Genomic DNA, 14,370 nt, shown 5'->3' with positions numbered 1-14,370 from the left:
AAAGTTTCTACTTCCCAAGCTACTCCTTCTTAAGCTTCTCCTTGAGCTTCTCCTTGAGCTTTTACTCCTCGAGCTTGATTTAGAAATGCTGATATGCCTTGCTTAAATAGGCACTTAACACCCAATGCATGACTTATCCACAACCTTCTAGAATTCCTCCACAACCTTCTACAACTTCCACAACCTTCTACAATAATCATAACTTTCTAGAATTCTACCCACACACCTCGATAAATTGAATGACAACCATTTATTTTTTCTATTATGCCACCTCTGCACCTCGAAAATAGAAATCCTCTTTTTCTCTCTTTTCTCCTTTTTTCCTTTTTTTATTTTTTTATTATTTCTCTTTTAATTTTTGTCACTTTCTCTCTCCTCCAGATTTTCTTTTTTCTTTTTTTTTTCAACTTTTTTTTTTTCCAATAATTTTTCATGCAAGATGCTCCTGCATCAGACTCCCCCAGTAGATAGAAAAGTGTGTCCCACACTTTGACACCAAAAAGAAAGATCTACAACCATCTTTATTTTCACCAAATGTTTCCACCTCAACAGGGACAATAAAACCACCATGCAAATCTTCCACACCAGCATCTCAACCATCCAATCAACATGCTCATTCCTAAGAACAAACTGAACATAATGCCTCATTACCGAACTCCCATTCACATCAACAACTAGTGAATCCATACCAACAATAACAAGCTCCACATCAGCATCAACATGTAGATCTCCATCAACACATTCCACACTCACAACATCAGCAACCTCATTGCTCACAAAAAGATGCTCTGCAACATACAAGTCACCACCAACAACAATTGGATCATCCACAACCGAGTGCTCCACAATCTCCATGTCAGACTCAACCAACTAATCATGAAAGACCTCTTGTGATCTCAATTTGGATTACTTGTGTGTGTGATAGAAATCCCTAACACCTACTCTACAATTCTAATATTTTATCACTTACAATATAGGTTGTGTCTCATAACAACATTGATTCATTAGTGGTTGTACCTCCTGCTAGCACGAGATATCTAGCTCAAGTTGCAGTATGTTTTTTGTTTTTTTACTCTATTTGGAATCCCTAATGTCACTCTATAATGGTAACATTTTATCACTTACCATACAGGTTGTGCCTCATACCAACACTACTTCATCAGTGGTTGTGTCTTCTGCTAGCACAGGCTATCCAGCTTAGGCTGCAGTATGTTTTTTATTTTACACTCTATTTGGAATCCCTAATGCCACTCTATAATGCTAACATTTTATCATTTACCATACATTTTTTAGGTATTTGACTTTTGTATTGTATATAGTCCAAGTTTGTATTGTGCACATTCGACATTTCTATTGTACACATTCAACATTTGTTGGGTATTCAACTTTTGTATTGTACCAATGAGACATGATATATTTTTTAACTATATGATTGATATGACATAATATATAGTTCTTTTTGGTATACATTAAACTTGGATTTCCATCCAACTTGTTCAATGTGTGCATACAAACTTGTATCTTAGCTTACTTTCTTGCAATTAACCAAACACATGAACGTTCATTATTTTTTACAAAAAATGTAACATGTTTATCAAATTCATTATAACATGTAATCATATGTCACTTATTTTGATGTAATAAGACATGAAAAGTAAAAATATGTCATGATTTTTGTATTTGTGTCAAAGATTGAGGACACTTCCATTCAGTGTGGTCGATACCATTAGAGGCACATTGTGGCTGAAATGAGGTTGGTCCTAGGCTAAAACCAACCAACTAGAGCTAATAGAGTAGACAATTCAATCCTAGGACCAACGGTTTGAAATATGCACAACCCTGTTCATTTTAACTGATGAACATTGTAACTTTTGGCAATAAGCGAGATATGGATGCCAAATCCAAACAAAGTTGAATCTCTAAAAATTGAGATAGGTATTTGTAGGACTAGATAACACAATCCTATAACACCTAGCAGATTGTCAATACCTTGCACGAGGTCAGAGAAATGCCCAATCAAATATCATAGCCTGATGGTGCTTAGAGACCCTTAGAGACACTTTTGTTCAGTTTGGTCAATACTGTTAGAGGGATGTTGTGGCTAAAATGAGGTTGGTCCTAGGCTAAACCCAACAAAGAAGACAATTCGATCCTGGGACCAATGGTTTGAAATATACGCAACCTTGCTCATTTTAACTCAACAACATTGCAACTTTTGGCAATAGGCAAGATACGAATGCCAAATCCAAACGAAGTCGAATCTTTAAAAATTGAGATAGGTTTATGCAGGCCTAGATAACATAATCTTGTAGCACCTAACAAATCATCAATTCATCACACAAGGTCAGAGAAATGACTGATCAAATATCACTACCCAATAGTGCTTAGAGAATCTTATGGATGCTTCCGTTTAGTGTGGCTGATACCGTCAAAGGGACATTGTGGATAAAAAGAGGTTGTTCCTAGGCTAAGCTTGACCAACTAGAGCTAACAAAGAAGATGATTCGATTTGAGGACCAACATTTTGAAATATACACAACCTTGCTCATTTTAACTCAGCAACATTGCAACTTTTGGCAATAGTCAAGATGCGATGCCAAATCCAAACAAAGTTGAATCTCTAAAAAATGAGATGGATTTTTGTAGGCCTAGATAACATGATCCTATAGCACCTAAAAGATCATCAATATGTCATATGAGCTTAGAGAAATGCACGATCAAATATCTCAATTTGATGTGCTTAGAGACCCTTAGGGACGCTTCCATTCAGTGTGGTCAATACCGTCGGAGGGACATTATGGCTGAAAAGAATTTGGTTCTAGCCTAAACCCAACCAACTAGAGCTAACAAAGCAACCATGGAATGCTAGAAAAAACTAAAATTTCTCATTAGGTCCTAAGTTGGTCAAAAGTTGCTCAATGCGCCAAAAGTTTCTCAATGGGTTAAAATTTTTTAGAGATGGGAAACTAAGGTATAAGGTTACTTAATAGGTCCTAAGAATCTTAACCAGGGTCCTAGAATATTCCTAGATGGACCCATTTGACTAAAAGATGTCAAGAGCAAAAATTGCTCAAAAAGTTGCTTAAGCAACTTTTGCAATTTTTGCAAAAAGTTGCAAACGGAGGTTTGGGAAGTTGTAACTACTCATGCCTGGGTATATGAGCATGGAGAACATATTTTGGAAATTTAGAAGGTTTCTAGTCAGATTCCACACCTACTGGAGAGATTGAGGGGTGTTGGGTTGGTTGGTTTGAAGGCAACCGTAGAGCATGGGGCATGGTTGAATGCATAGATATGGAGACGAGGAAGAGGATTTAGGTTGTGGAGTCTAGTCAAGGTTATTTGGTTGTTGCCCAACCAAATTTTGCACTTGGTTGTGCATTCTTGACAACTTTTGCAAGAAATTGCAAAAATTGCACTTTTGCAACATTTGCACTTTGCAACATTTTAACAACTTTTTGCACTATTATGCATTTTTTCTCTTCTCATACTTTATATGGTGGTTGGGTGGCTAGTCACCCTTTAGGAATCCTCTTCAATGCTTTGCAAATTTCTTGCCAAAAGTTGCTCAAGCAATTTTTGAAAGTTGCAAAGTTGCATGATGCAACTTTTATATTTTTTTGCAATTTTTCACCAATTTGGTCAAATCAATTGAAGATAATTGAATATTTTGAAGATAATCCATATTCAAGAGACAAATGTGAAGAACCTCCTTATAGCATTCCCGTGAGTATATTTTATTATCCCACATGCATAGGTAGTATTACTTTTCTAGATCGTACTCAGTATATAAGAATAGGTTGAGGCCCTTGATGGGCACGGACGAATTTATTGTATTGAGCTTGCTCAAAGGAGGTTACCCCCTCGAAGTGGCCTGCGATCAGTAGATTCATTCTGAGTTCTGCTATCACTTTGTATTCTGTTATTTCGAGCATTCTCACGATATTGCTATAAGGAGGTTCTTCACATCTGGTATCAGAGCACTCTCTTGGGCTCGCTGGGTGGAAATTACATCAAATTTTTTTTCTCTGTCGTGGCCTTCAGGTTCCTCTCACTTCTAATATCTCTTGTTATTGCAATAACTCTTTTCAGTTGTTCTGTCTGTGAGTGAATTTTTCTAAGTCGACTGTTCAAAAAAAAAAAAAAAAAAAAAAGAGTAAAAATTTTTCTGTTTTTTAGTCGTAGCTTCCTTGTTTGCTTTCTGTTTCTGCTCATACTTCCGCAGAACGTCTGCAATATCATTTCGCATACTTCCTTCCTTGGCGACCCAACCCCAAATTTTACATATCAAAGCCCTAAATCCCTCATTTATCTAAAAAAAAAAAAAAACCTTGCTTTATGGTTGTTACGCGTACAGGAGCAAAAATCATGGAAGAGGAAATTGCATCCCTCAAAACCAAACTTCAAGATCTGGATGACAAAATTCTGGGTCTTAACTTTCAGCAGTCAGCCATGAGCCGAAACCATTCAGGAGATACTGGGTCCTCTTCTGGCAATTTTCGTGGACCAAAGCTTGATTTTCCACGCTTCGATGGTTCTGATCCGACTGGATGGATCTATAGGGCAGAGCAGTATTTCAACTTGCATAATACTTTGGATAACCACAAAGTCCCCCTTGCATCTTTTCATTTGGAACATGAAGCTCTTCAATGGTTCCGTTGGTACATCAAGGCTAATGTAGGCCCAACGTGGAGAGAATTGTGCACCCTCATTTTGGAGCGCTTTGGCCCTAGTTCCTTTGATGATTTCACAGGAGCACTCACTAAACTACGTCAAATAGGCACTGTAAGAGAATACCAAACAGAGTTTGAAAAATTAGCTAATTACACAGAGGGCTTGTCTGATGAATTCTTCCGTAGTTGTTTTGTCAGTGGTCTGAAGGATGCACTTCGCTCAGAAGTCAAAATGTTTCGACCTACTACAATGATGGAAGCCCTTGGGTTGGCTAAGTTAGCGGAAGACAAGATTAGTGCTCTACAACGCTCCAGATCTAATTTTGTTCCATTCAGAAATACAGGTTCTCACAACCCTCCAGTCATACTAGCTCCCAGAACTACTCTGATCAAGCACTTGTCTGAAACAGAGATGCGAGTCAGGCGAGACAAAGGGCTTTGTTATAATTGTGATGAGAAATGGTCTCGGGGCCATAGATGTGTTCAGCAAAAGCTCTATCTCTTGGATGTGGATTCTCCACCGGAACCTTATAAGGCCCATAAAATTTTGGGGCCAGCTTATGACGCCCTTTCAGCTTTAGGGAGGATTGTTTGTATGGCTGTAGACGAAGAAAAACCATATCCCCAACTTGAAATGAGCGCTCAGAACGGTGTTGATCTGCTTGCTGTTTCATCCGATTACGGGCCATGTGAAGATTATCCTGTAAGGTACGAAGAATCTGATCCCTGCTGCGGAGAACTATGTCAACTGCCTGGACTGGTGAGCTGTTGGGAGTGTAGGGAAGGAGCACTGGAGGTGCCTGACCATAGACTGCTTCATATGGAGTCATTTTAGAGGCAGTGTGGTAAGAGGTATTGTACCACCATTCAGCTAAAGGGAGCCACTTGGCCCACTGATGTTGCTGTTCGGAAGTGAAGCAACGAAGATAAGTTTCCAAGCATTTATTGACAATTTCAGTTTGACCATCAGTTTGTGGGTGATAGCCCGAACTCATCTTCAGTTTGGTGCCAGTTTTCTGAAACAGTGCAGTCCAAAAATGACTGGTAAAAGTTGCATCACGATCAGAGACAATGGAAGAAGGGAGTCCATGAAGACGAAATATCTGGTCCATGAAGATTTGTGCAACAGAGGAGGCAGTATAGGGGTGGCTGAGGGCACAAAAATGACTATATTTCGAGAGACGATCAACCACAACCAAGATCACTGTCTTGCCATCGGATTTAGGAAGCCCTTCAATGAAATCCATAGAAATATCAGTCCAAATCCGTGTAGGGATGGGCAATGGTTCGAGCAAGCCAAGAAGGAGGGTCGTTTCACCCTTGTGGCGTTGGCAAGTATCACATTCAGCCACCATCTGTTGAATCGTCTGTTTCATCCCTTTCCAAAAGAAGTTTCTCCTTGCTCGCTCATAAGTTTTGAGGAAGCCTGAGTGCCCTGCTGAAGGAGAAGCATGGAGTTCATAAAAAATAGCCTGATGTAGAGCTGGGTTCTGAGGAAGCACTAGCCGACCCTTGTATCGAAGAGAAGCACCATCCCAAGAGTAATGTGGTATAGCAGAAGGATTATTGGCTAGCTGGTGAATGATTTGAGATAAAGAAGAGTCACTGTCATAGCCCTGCTGAACAGACGCTAACCAATTGGGAATGGGCATAGAAATAACGGAAAGGGAAGCTTGATTATCAAATGTGCGAGAAAGAGCATCTGCCACAATATTCTCCTTACCCTTCTTGTAGGTGATCTCATAATCATACCCCATGAGTTTGCTGACCCATTTCTGTTGTGTAGGAGAGGATACCCGTTGTTCCAGGAAGTATTTCAGACTTTGGTGATCGGTTCTGATGCAAAAATGACTCCCTAAGAGGTATGGCCGCCACTTCTGTACAGCATGCAAAATAGCCATCATTTCTTTTTCATAAGTAGAGAGGGCTAGATTCTTACCAGAGAGGGCTTTGCTAGTGAACGCAATAGGATGGTCATCTTGCAAGAGAACAACACCCAATCCATTGCCGCAAGCATCACTCTCAATAGTGAAGGGTTTGGAAAAATCTGGCATCGCGAGAACAGGTGTACTGCACATAGCCTGTTTCAGTTGTTCAAATGCAGTCTCAGCAACAGGGGTCCAGGAGAAGGCATCCTTTTTTAACAGAGCTGTCAATGGTGCTGCAATTTTCCCGTAATCTTTGACAAACTTGCGGTAGTAGCCAGTCAACCCCAAAAAACCCCGAAGGCTCTTGAGAGTTTTAGGATGCGGCCAAGTTTTCATGGCATCTATTTTTGTAGGATCCACCCGCACTCCATGGTGTGCAACAATATGCCCGAGATACTCCACTTCCTCCTGGCCAAACACACATTTAGATAGTTTTGCACAGAGTTGATGATCAGAGAGAAGTTGCAAGACAAGCTCCAGATGATGGAGATGCTCAGCCCAAGTTGTGTTATATATGAGGATATCATCAAAGAAGACCAGAATGAGTTTCCGGAGGTATGGTCGAAATATGTTATTCATCACTGCCTGAAATGTTGAAGGAGCATTCGTGAGGCCAAAGGGCATGACTAAAAATTGATAGTGACCATCATGTGTGCGGAAGGTAGTTTTAGGTATATCCTCCTCATTAACCCGAATTTGATGATACCCAGAACGAAGATCTAACTTGGAGAAAAAATGAGCCCCATGAAGTTCATCAAGAAGTTCATCAACAACTGGAATGGGAAACTTGTCCTTTATAGTGAGATGATTAAGTGCTCGGAAATCAATGCAGAGTCGCCATGACCCATCTTTTTTGCGAACAAGCAGAACTGGAGAAGAAAAGGAACTGGTACTAGGGCGAATAATACCTTGCTTCAGTAAGTCACGGACAAGTATCTCGATTTCGGTCTTCTGATGAAATGGGTAGCGGTAGGGCCTGATGTTGGGCGGAACACTGCCAGGAAGGAGCTGAATACGGTGGTCCTCTGGACGAGAAGGAGGTAATCCCACAGGTTCAGCAAATACACCAGAATACTTGTCCAAAATGTGTTGGAGATCGGCAGGAGTGCTAGAGACTGCTGATGGCTGCATCTGAATGGAATGGAGCTGAGCGATGACACCATGTGAATTCTTCTTAAGAAGTTTTTCCATACGGTGTGAACTGATGATGCTGAGAGACCCTGGTTGTAAGCCTTTCAAAGTGTGTTGGTGCCCCTCGGCTGAAAACTGCATCCAAAGTTCAGCAAAATCCCAGAGAATGGGGCCAAGAGTGCGTAACCATTGGGCACCCAAAACCACATCACAGCCACCGAAGGGTAAGGCAAACATGTCAGAGCGCATGTTATAATCTCCAATAGAGAGACGCACATTGCGACATTTCCCTTTACAAGGTAAAGTGCCCCCATTGGCAATCATGACTTCAAAGCTAGAGCAGGGATGGATAAAGCAATCAGCCTGTTTGGCTATTCGTGGATCAATGAAGTTATGAGTGCTACCAGAATCAATGAGTATAGTAAGAGGGATCTTCTTGAAGAAACCCTGGACCCGCATGGTTTGTGGAGTAGTGACTCCTGCCAAAGCATGGACAGATATCTCTGGTGGAGCTTCTGGTGAAGGAGGTTCAGGCTGGTGAGGCTCAACCTCATCATCCACTGTTTCCTGAGCATCTACATATTCTTCCAGTTCCGGTGGAGAATCCACATCCAAGAGATAGAGCTTTTGCTGAACACATCTATGGCCCCGAGACCATTTCTCATCACAATTATAACAAAGCCCTTTGTCTCGCCTGACTCGCATCTCTGTTTCAGACAAGTGCTTGATCGGAGTAGTTCTGGGAGCTGGTATGACTGGAGGGTTGTGAGAACCTGTATTTCTGAATGGAACAAAATTAGATCTGGAGCGTTGTAGAGCACTAATCTTGTCTTCCGCTAACTTAGCCAACCCAAGGGCTTCCATCATTGTAGTAGGTCGAAACATTTTGACTTCTGAGCGAAGTGCATCCTTCAGACCACTGACAAAACAACTACGGAAGAATTCATCAGACAAGCCCTCTGTGTAATTAGCTAATTTTTCAAACTCTGTCTGGTATTCTCTTACAGTGCCTGTTTGACGCAGTTTAGTGAGTGCTCCTGTGAAATCATCAAAGGAACTAGGGCCAAAGCGCTCCAAAATGAGGGTGCACAATTCTCTCCACGTTGGGCCTACATTAGCCTTGATGTACCAACGGAACCATTGAAGAGCTTCATGTTCCAAATGAAAAGATGCAAGGGGGACTTTGTGGTTATCCAAAGTATTATGCAAGCTGAAATACTGCTCTGCCCTATAGATCCATCCAGTCGGATCAAAACCATCGAAGCGTGGAAAATCAAGCTTTGGTCCACGGAAATTGCCAGAAGAGGACCCAGTATCTCCTGAATGGTTTCGGCTCATGGCTGACTGCTGAAAGTTAAGACCCAGAATTTTGTCATCCAGATCTTGAAGTTTGGTTTTGAGGGATGCAATTTCCTCTTCCATGATTTTTGCTCCTGAAGGCCACGACAGAAAAAAATTTGATGTAATTTCCACCCAGCGAGCCCAAGAGAGTGCTCTGATACCAGATGTGAAGAACCTCCTTATAGCAATATCGTGAGAATGCTCGAAATAACAGAATACAAAGTGATAGCAGAACTCAGAATGAATCTACTGATCGCAGGCCACTTCGAGGGGGTAACCTCCTTTGAGCAAGCTCAATACAATAAATTCGTCCGTGCCCATCAAGGGCCTCAACCTATTCTTATATACTGAGTACGATCTAGAAAAGTAATACTACCTATGCATGTGGGATAATAAAATATACTCACGGGATGACTTACAAAGCATATGCGTCCAACAACACTACTCTAACAAAATAAACAGAAGGAACACACAGGTTCCTAACAACAAATCCATATAAGTTGAAGATAATTGAATATTTTTTTAAGGATATCATCAAACCCACAAAAAAGAGTTCAAGAGACAAATTTATAACAATAATGCACAATATTTACATCTCTTATTGGTTTTATATACCAAAGTTGGCATCTAAATATGCACATGTTTGACATCTCTTATCGAATTTTTATGCAAAATATGGCATCTAAATATGCACATGTGACATCTCTTATTGGATTTTTATACAAAATATGGCATCTAAATATTCACATGTTACATCTCTTATTGGATTTATATACAAAATTTGGCATCTACATATGCACATTTGTCATGTCCCCTCTTTCGTGCTAGTTTTTTTGGCACCTGGTTAATCTATCTCCACATCCAAATATATTAACAATATTAATATTAAGGATGCCTACCAGTCACAAGGGAATATTTGTGTTAAGTTTGTCATTTAATGTCTTAAAGTACTTTAATAAAGTTACTTTAAGTTTTATTAATACATTCAATTTATAAAGTGACATAAGTGACTAGAAGATAAAATTGGTGTCTTATCCTACATCTCTTATTCCAACACTCTTCCCTCACTTCGAGGCTATAAATAAGAGGCTTAGTTTTGGGAAAGACACAACGAGTATATGATAATATAAAATTTTGAATGGTTATTTGTGACTAGATTGCCAAAGGACAAAATCCTTAAGGCATTGAGTAGTGGGACGTAGCCCCTAGCTGCTATTAAGTTCGACCTTGCAAAGAAGAAAAGATTCAAAAGTAAATTTGAATCTTTCTATATCCTATCAGAAAGTTCTATCCACCTATAGGCACATGAGGAGAGGAAGTAAGCGCAGGGCATAGTATCTTAGTTGTTGTTGCAGAGGAGAATACTCAGCAAAACACAGAGAGAGAAAGGTTCTCCATACTAAGTAGAGGTAAGGCACACGTGAGCAACATCCTTTGAGTCAAAATTCATACTATATACTATTTAGCATGGGGATAGAGTTATGGGAATACGATAGAATTGGTTGTTAGCTAGTTACTCCTTTTATTGGTAACTACATATGTACACAATGTTAGAGAATCCGCAGCATACCAGAACAATAAGCATGGGAGTTGGAAGTGTTGGCATTGCATTAACAGGAGTCAAGAATTGTTGCCAGTAGATAGGATATTTTCACAAGTATCCTTGGGTCGTTAGTATAACCTATGTGCAGCCAAAGATTGGAAGGTCACGAGAGGCACAGTCAGAACCAGTTATAGTGAAGGTTGACCAAGTATTCATTGCACCAATTGTACGAGCATAACACAGGACTTATAGACCATAGTTAAGTTCCTTCAAGGGCATCATCATAGCATTATTAGGATCAAACTCACCTTGATTTTTGCTAGTTGACTTTTTGTATGTTGATGCATAGTTATTTGTAATGTAAACATTATTAGTTCACACAGGGATACTATATCAGTTTACTGTTATAAATACCAAGTGTTATTGCACTCCTTTGGAGTCAAGTTCTCATTGATTAATATCTTTAATTCATATCTATATGGTGAGACAATATAGTGGTAACTTGGTGGTAATTTTTAAGAAATTGTTTTCTTGCCAACTATTCAACAAAATTCCTTTGGGTCCAAACCCATAGTTTTTACCAAATCTAGCCAAGAATATTACAGTGGTATCAAAGCCACAAGACTTGTCATCTTGTGGGAAAAATGGAATTTTGTAGACTGATTTTTATCCAAAAATGACAGCTGAGAATGAGTAAAAGACATTATAAATTCAGTCATCTATAGTCGGAACAAGCAGATTCTTCAGAGCATATTGAGATTGAAGATAGTTCATGGACGAGGAATTAATTTTTGGAATAGGTTAACAAACTAAACAAACTAAATAGGTTGATCATTTTGGATAGGCAGAACAGGTAAACAACATTCAAATGACACATAATGAAACTAAATAGGATAGGGAAGTATGAGAAACATTGTAGGCTATTAGAGATGGGCATAACAACATAGTTGATGCACTTCAACAACTTGCAATTAATATACAACAATTAGCTCTTGTTAATAGGAGAGCCCTGAGCCATCGTAGTGGAGGAAATAGTGTAGCTGGATCACCCCGAGCTATAAGGGCTCTCACACATAACACTGATAGACCTTTAATGCTAGTGTTTAATGCAGATGAAGAGCCAACACCACTAACAACATCAAATTTACTACCAAACAATGTATGATGAATGGGATTTGTTTCTTGGTCCTATTAAACAAATTATGTCATTTATCGAATATCTAAATCAGAAAAGGGAGTCAGATAGACAACAGTAGGATAGGAGGCCTAGAGCACTAAATAGGGACCTAAAGCATGCTATGAACAAATTAACTCTCCCTACTTTTGATTGCAACAATAAGACATCTGCTAGATCTTGGATTCACAAGCTTGATACCTACTTGACACTCAAACCCATGGCAGAGACAAAAGCCATTAGATTTTCCAAGAAGCACCTTGAGGGAGAAATGTATGATTGGTGGCATCATGGTTTAGTCACCTAGGATCATGGCCTCATAACTTTATACAAGATTTTCAGCTCCAATCTGATTACTCATTTTGACAAATAGGATATTGAAGTTTATTATAGGGATTTGGCTCAGTTGTGAGAGAGTGGGTCTTTAGATAACTTCATTGATGAGTTCCAATGAATATCAATGATGGTATCAAATATGACAGAATAATGTAAGGTGATGTTGTTCACAGAAGGGTTACAAGACAGATTTAGGGTTTTGGTTAAGGTGCTTAAACTAAACACCTTGGATGATGTGATTAACATTGCCCATGATTTGGATTCACCTTCTTCGCTACTGCAGCCTCTGAAGAAACCCTATAAAAGGTCTACATCATCCTAGGGGAACAAAAATCAGCAAAAACCAAATCCTCCTAGATTGGATTTTGAGACTTGTAATGAACTTAGGAAGAAGAAATTGTGCTTCACTTGTAGGGAACTTTGGACTCCTAATCATCGATGCCTTGGTAAAGGAAAGATTCACTATGTTGAGGTTCTTTCAGAGGATGAAGGAGAGTAGTAGGAAGGTAGTGATGTTGAGGTCAACGAGGAGGAAAAGGTTGAGTAGTAGCCCCTCAAAGATAAAAAGAAGAAAACCACCACTGAACAACCTCCTATTGTAGCCCCCCTTTCTAGTGATCCAACATGTCATCCTTTCAAGGTGAAGGGTGTTGTTGGAGGACAGCACATTGTTTGCCTTTTAGATACAGGAGCATCCCATAATTTTATCAGCACACAGATGGTATCTAAGAGAGGATTGCAGACAATCAACATACTCAAGTTCGAAGTGAAGATAGCAGGTGGGGAAGTTTCAAGTTGCACAGAGAAAGTACCCAGTCTTCAAATACAGTTTGATGATTATCTTTTAGAGACTTATTTTTATGTTGTTAATTTGGATGGGTTGGACACCATTCTAGGTAGACAATGGTTAAGGACTCTCTACAAGTACACATTTGATCATGAAATAATGCAGGGTGATCGGTTGATAGTCCTAAAGGCCCTACCAAATAGTGGACCTAGTTGGATAATAGCTGACAGAATAGAAGCCATTTCGAGGCACAATGATATCAAGTGGGCAACACAGTGTTTCATATGTTCTAAGGAGACACAGGATACAAGATATCAGTACCATTGTGACATCCAAATGGTCCTTGACAAGCATAGGAGGGTATTTGAGGATTTACCCCTAGGTATTCCATTAGATAGAGGGTTTGAGCATATCATTGAGCTAGAAGAGGGTGCCAGACTTGTCATTACCACTCTGTATCATCACCCCAAGCATTACAAGGAAGAGATAGAGAAGATAATTAAGGAACTACTATATATGGGACATATCAGGCCCAGTTCTAGCCCTTTTGCCTCTTCAGTAGTGTTGGTAAAGAAGAAGGATGGCACCCTTCATATGTGTATTGATTATCATGCCCTTAATAAGAGAACCATAAACAACGAGTTTCTGAATCCTGACATTGATGAGTTACTAGATCAGCTTCATGGAGTTGTTTATTTCTCAAAAATAGATCTTTAATAAAGATACCATTAGATACAAGTATGAGAGAAGAAAGTGCATAAGATAGCTTTTAGATGCCACTACAAACACTATGAGTTTTTGATGATGCCATTTGGGCTCACTAATGCACTAGCTACTTTTTAGTCATGCATGAACCATATCTTCAAAAAAAAACTATGAAAAAGTGTGTTGGTTTTCTTTGATGACATATTGATCTTTAGCAAGACTAGGGAGGAACATTTTTAGCACCTAGATGAGATCCTTAGCCTCATGGAAGAACACTATTTATTCACAAAGGAATCTAAGTGTGAATTTGGATTAACTAAGATTCTCTATCTAGGTCACATTATTGGTGCAAAGGGAATTAAGGTATATTTGGAGAAGATATAGGCAATCCTTAATTGGTCACCACCAAGAGATGTATATGAGTTGCAGGGCTTCCTTGGCCTTTGTTCTTATTACAGGTGATTCACCAAAGGCTTTTCCCAGGTAGTAGCCCCCCTTACCGATTTGACAAAGAAAGGGGCATTTAGATGGACATAGGACTCAGAGGCAGTCTTTGATAGATTGAAATAGGTGATGAGCACATGCCTAGTTCTAGCACTTCCTAATTTTTTTAGACCCTTTTTTCTAGAGTGTGATGCTTCAGGGAGTGGAATCAAGGCAATTTTGGTGCAGGACCATCATCCCATAGCTTTTGAGAGTAGGAAACTTAGGGGCAACAAGCTAATATATTCTACATATGAGAAAGAGATGCT

The 14,370-nt window shown here is 39.6% G+C and overlaps 1 long non-coding RNA gene across 1 annotated transcript; it reads left to right on the top strand.

Moving 5' to 3' along the window:
• The first annotated feature begins 3,797 nt into the window (after positions 1-3,797).
• LOC149554528 (uncharacterized) lies at positions 3,798-4,300 on the top strand. The gene is made up of 2 exons (XR_016365238.1): positions 3,798-4,107; positions 4,158-4,300. It is a non-coding gene; the product is annotated as an uncharacterized LOC149554528 (long non-coding RNA).
• Positions 4,301-14,370: the final 10,070 nt, after the last annotated feature.

The sequence above is a fragment of the Cupressus sempervirens genome, chromosome 5 (genome assembly GCF_028749045.1).
Source record: "Cupressus sempervirens isolate cs-2001-9-10 chromosome 5, ASM2874904v1, whole genome shotgun sequence".
Lineage (NCBI taxonomy): Eukaryota > Viridiplantae > Streptophyta > Pinopsida > Cupressales > Cupressaceae > Cupressus > Cupressus sempervirens.
This window is presented reverse-complemented; position numbering and strand designations above follow the sequence as displayed.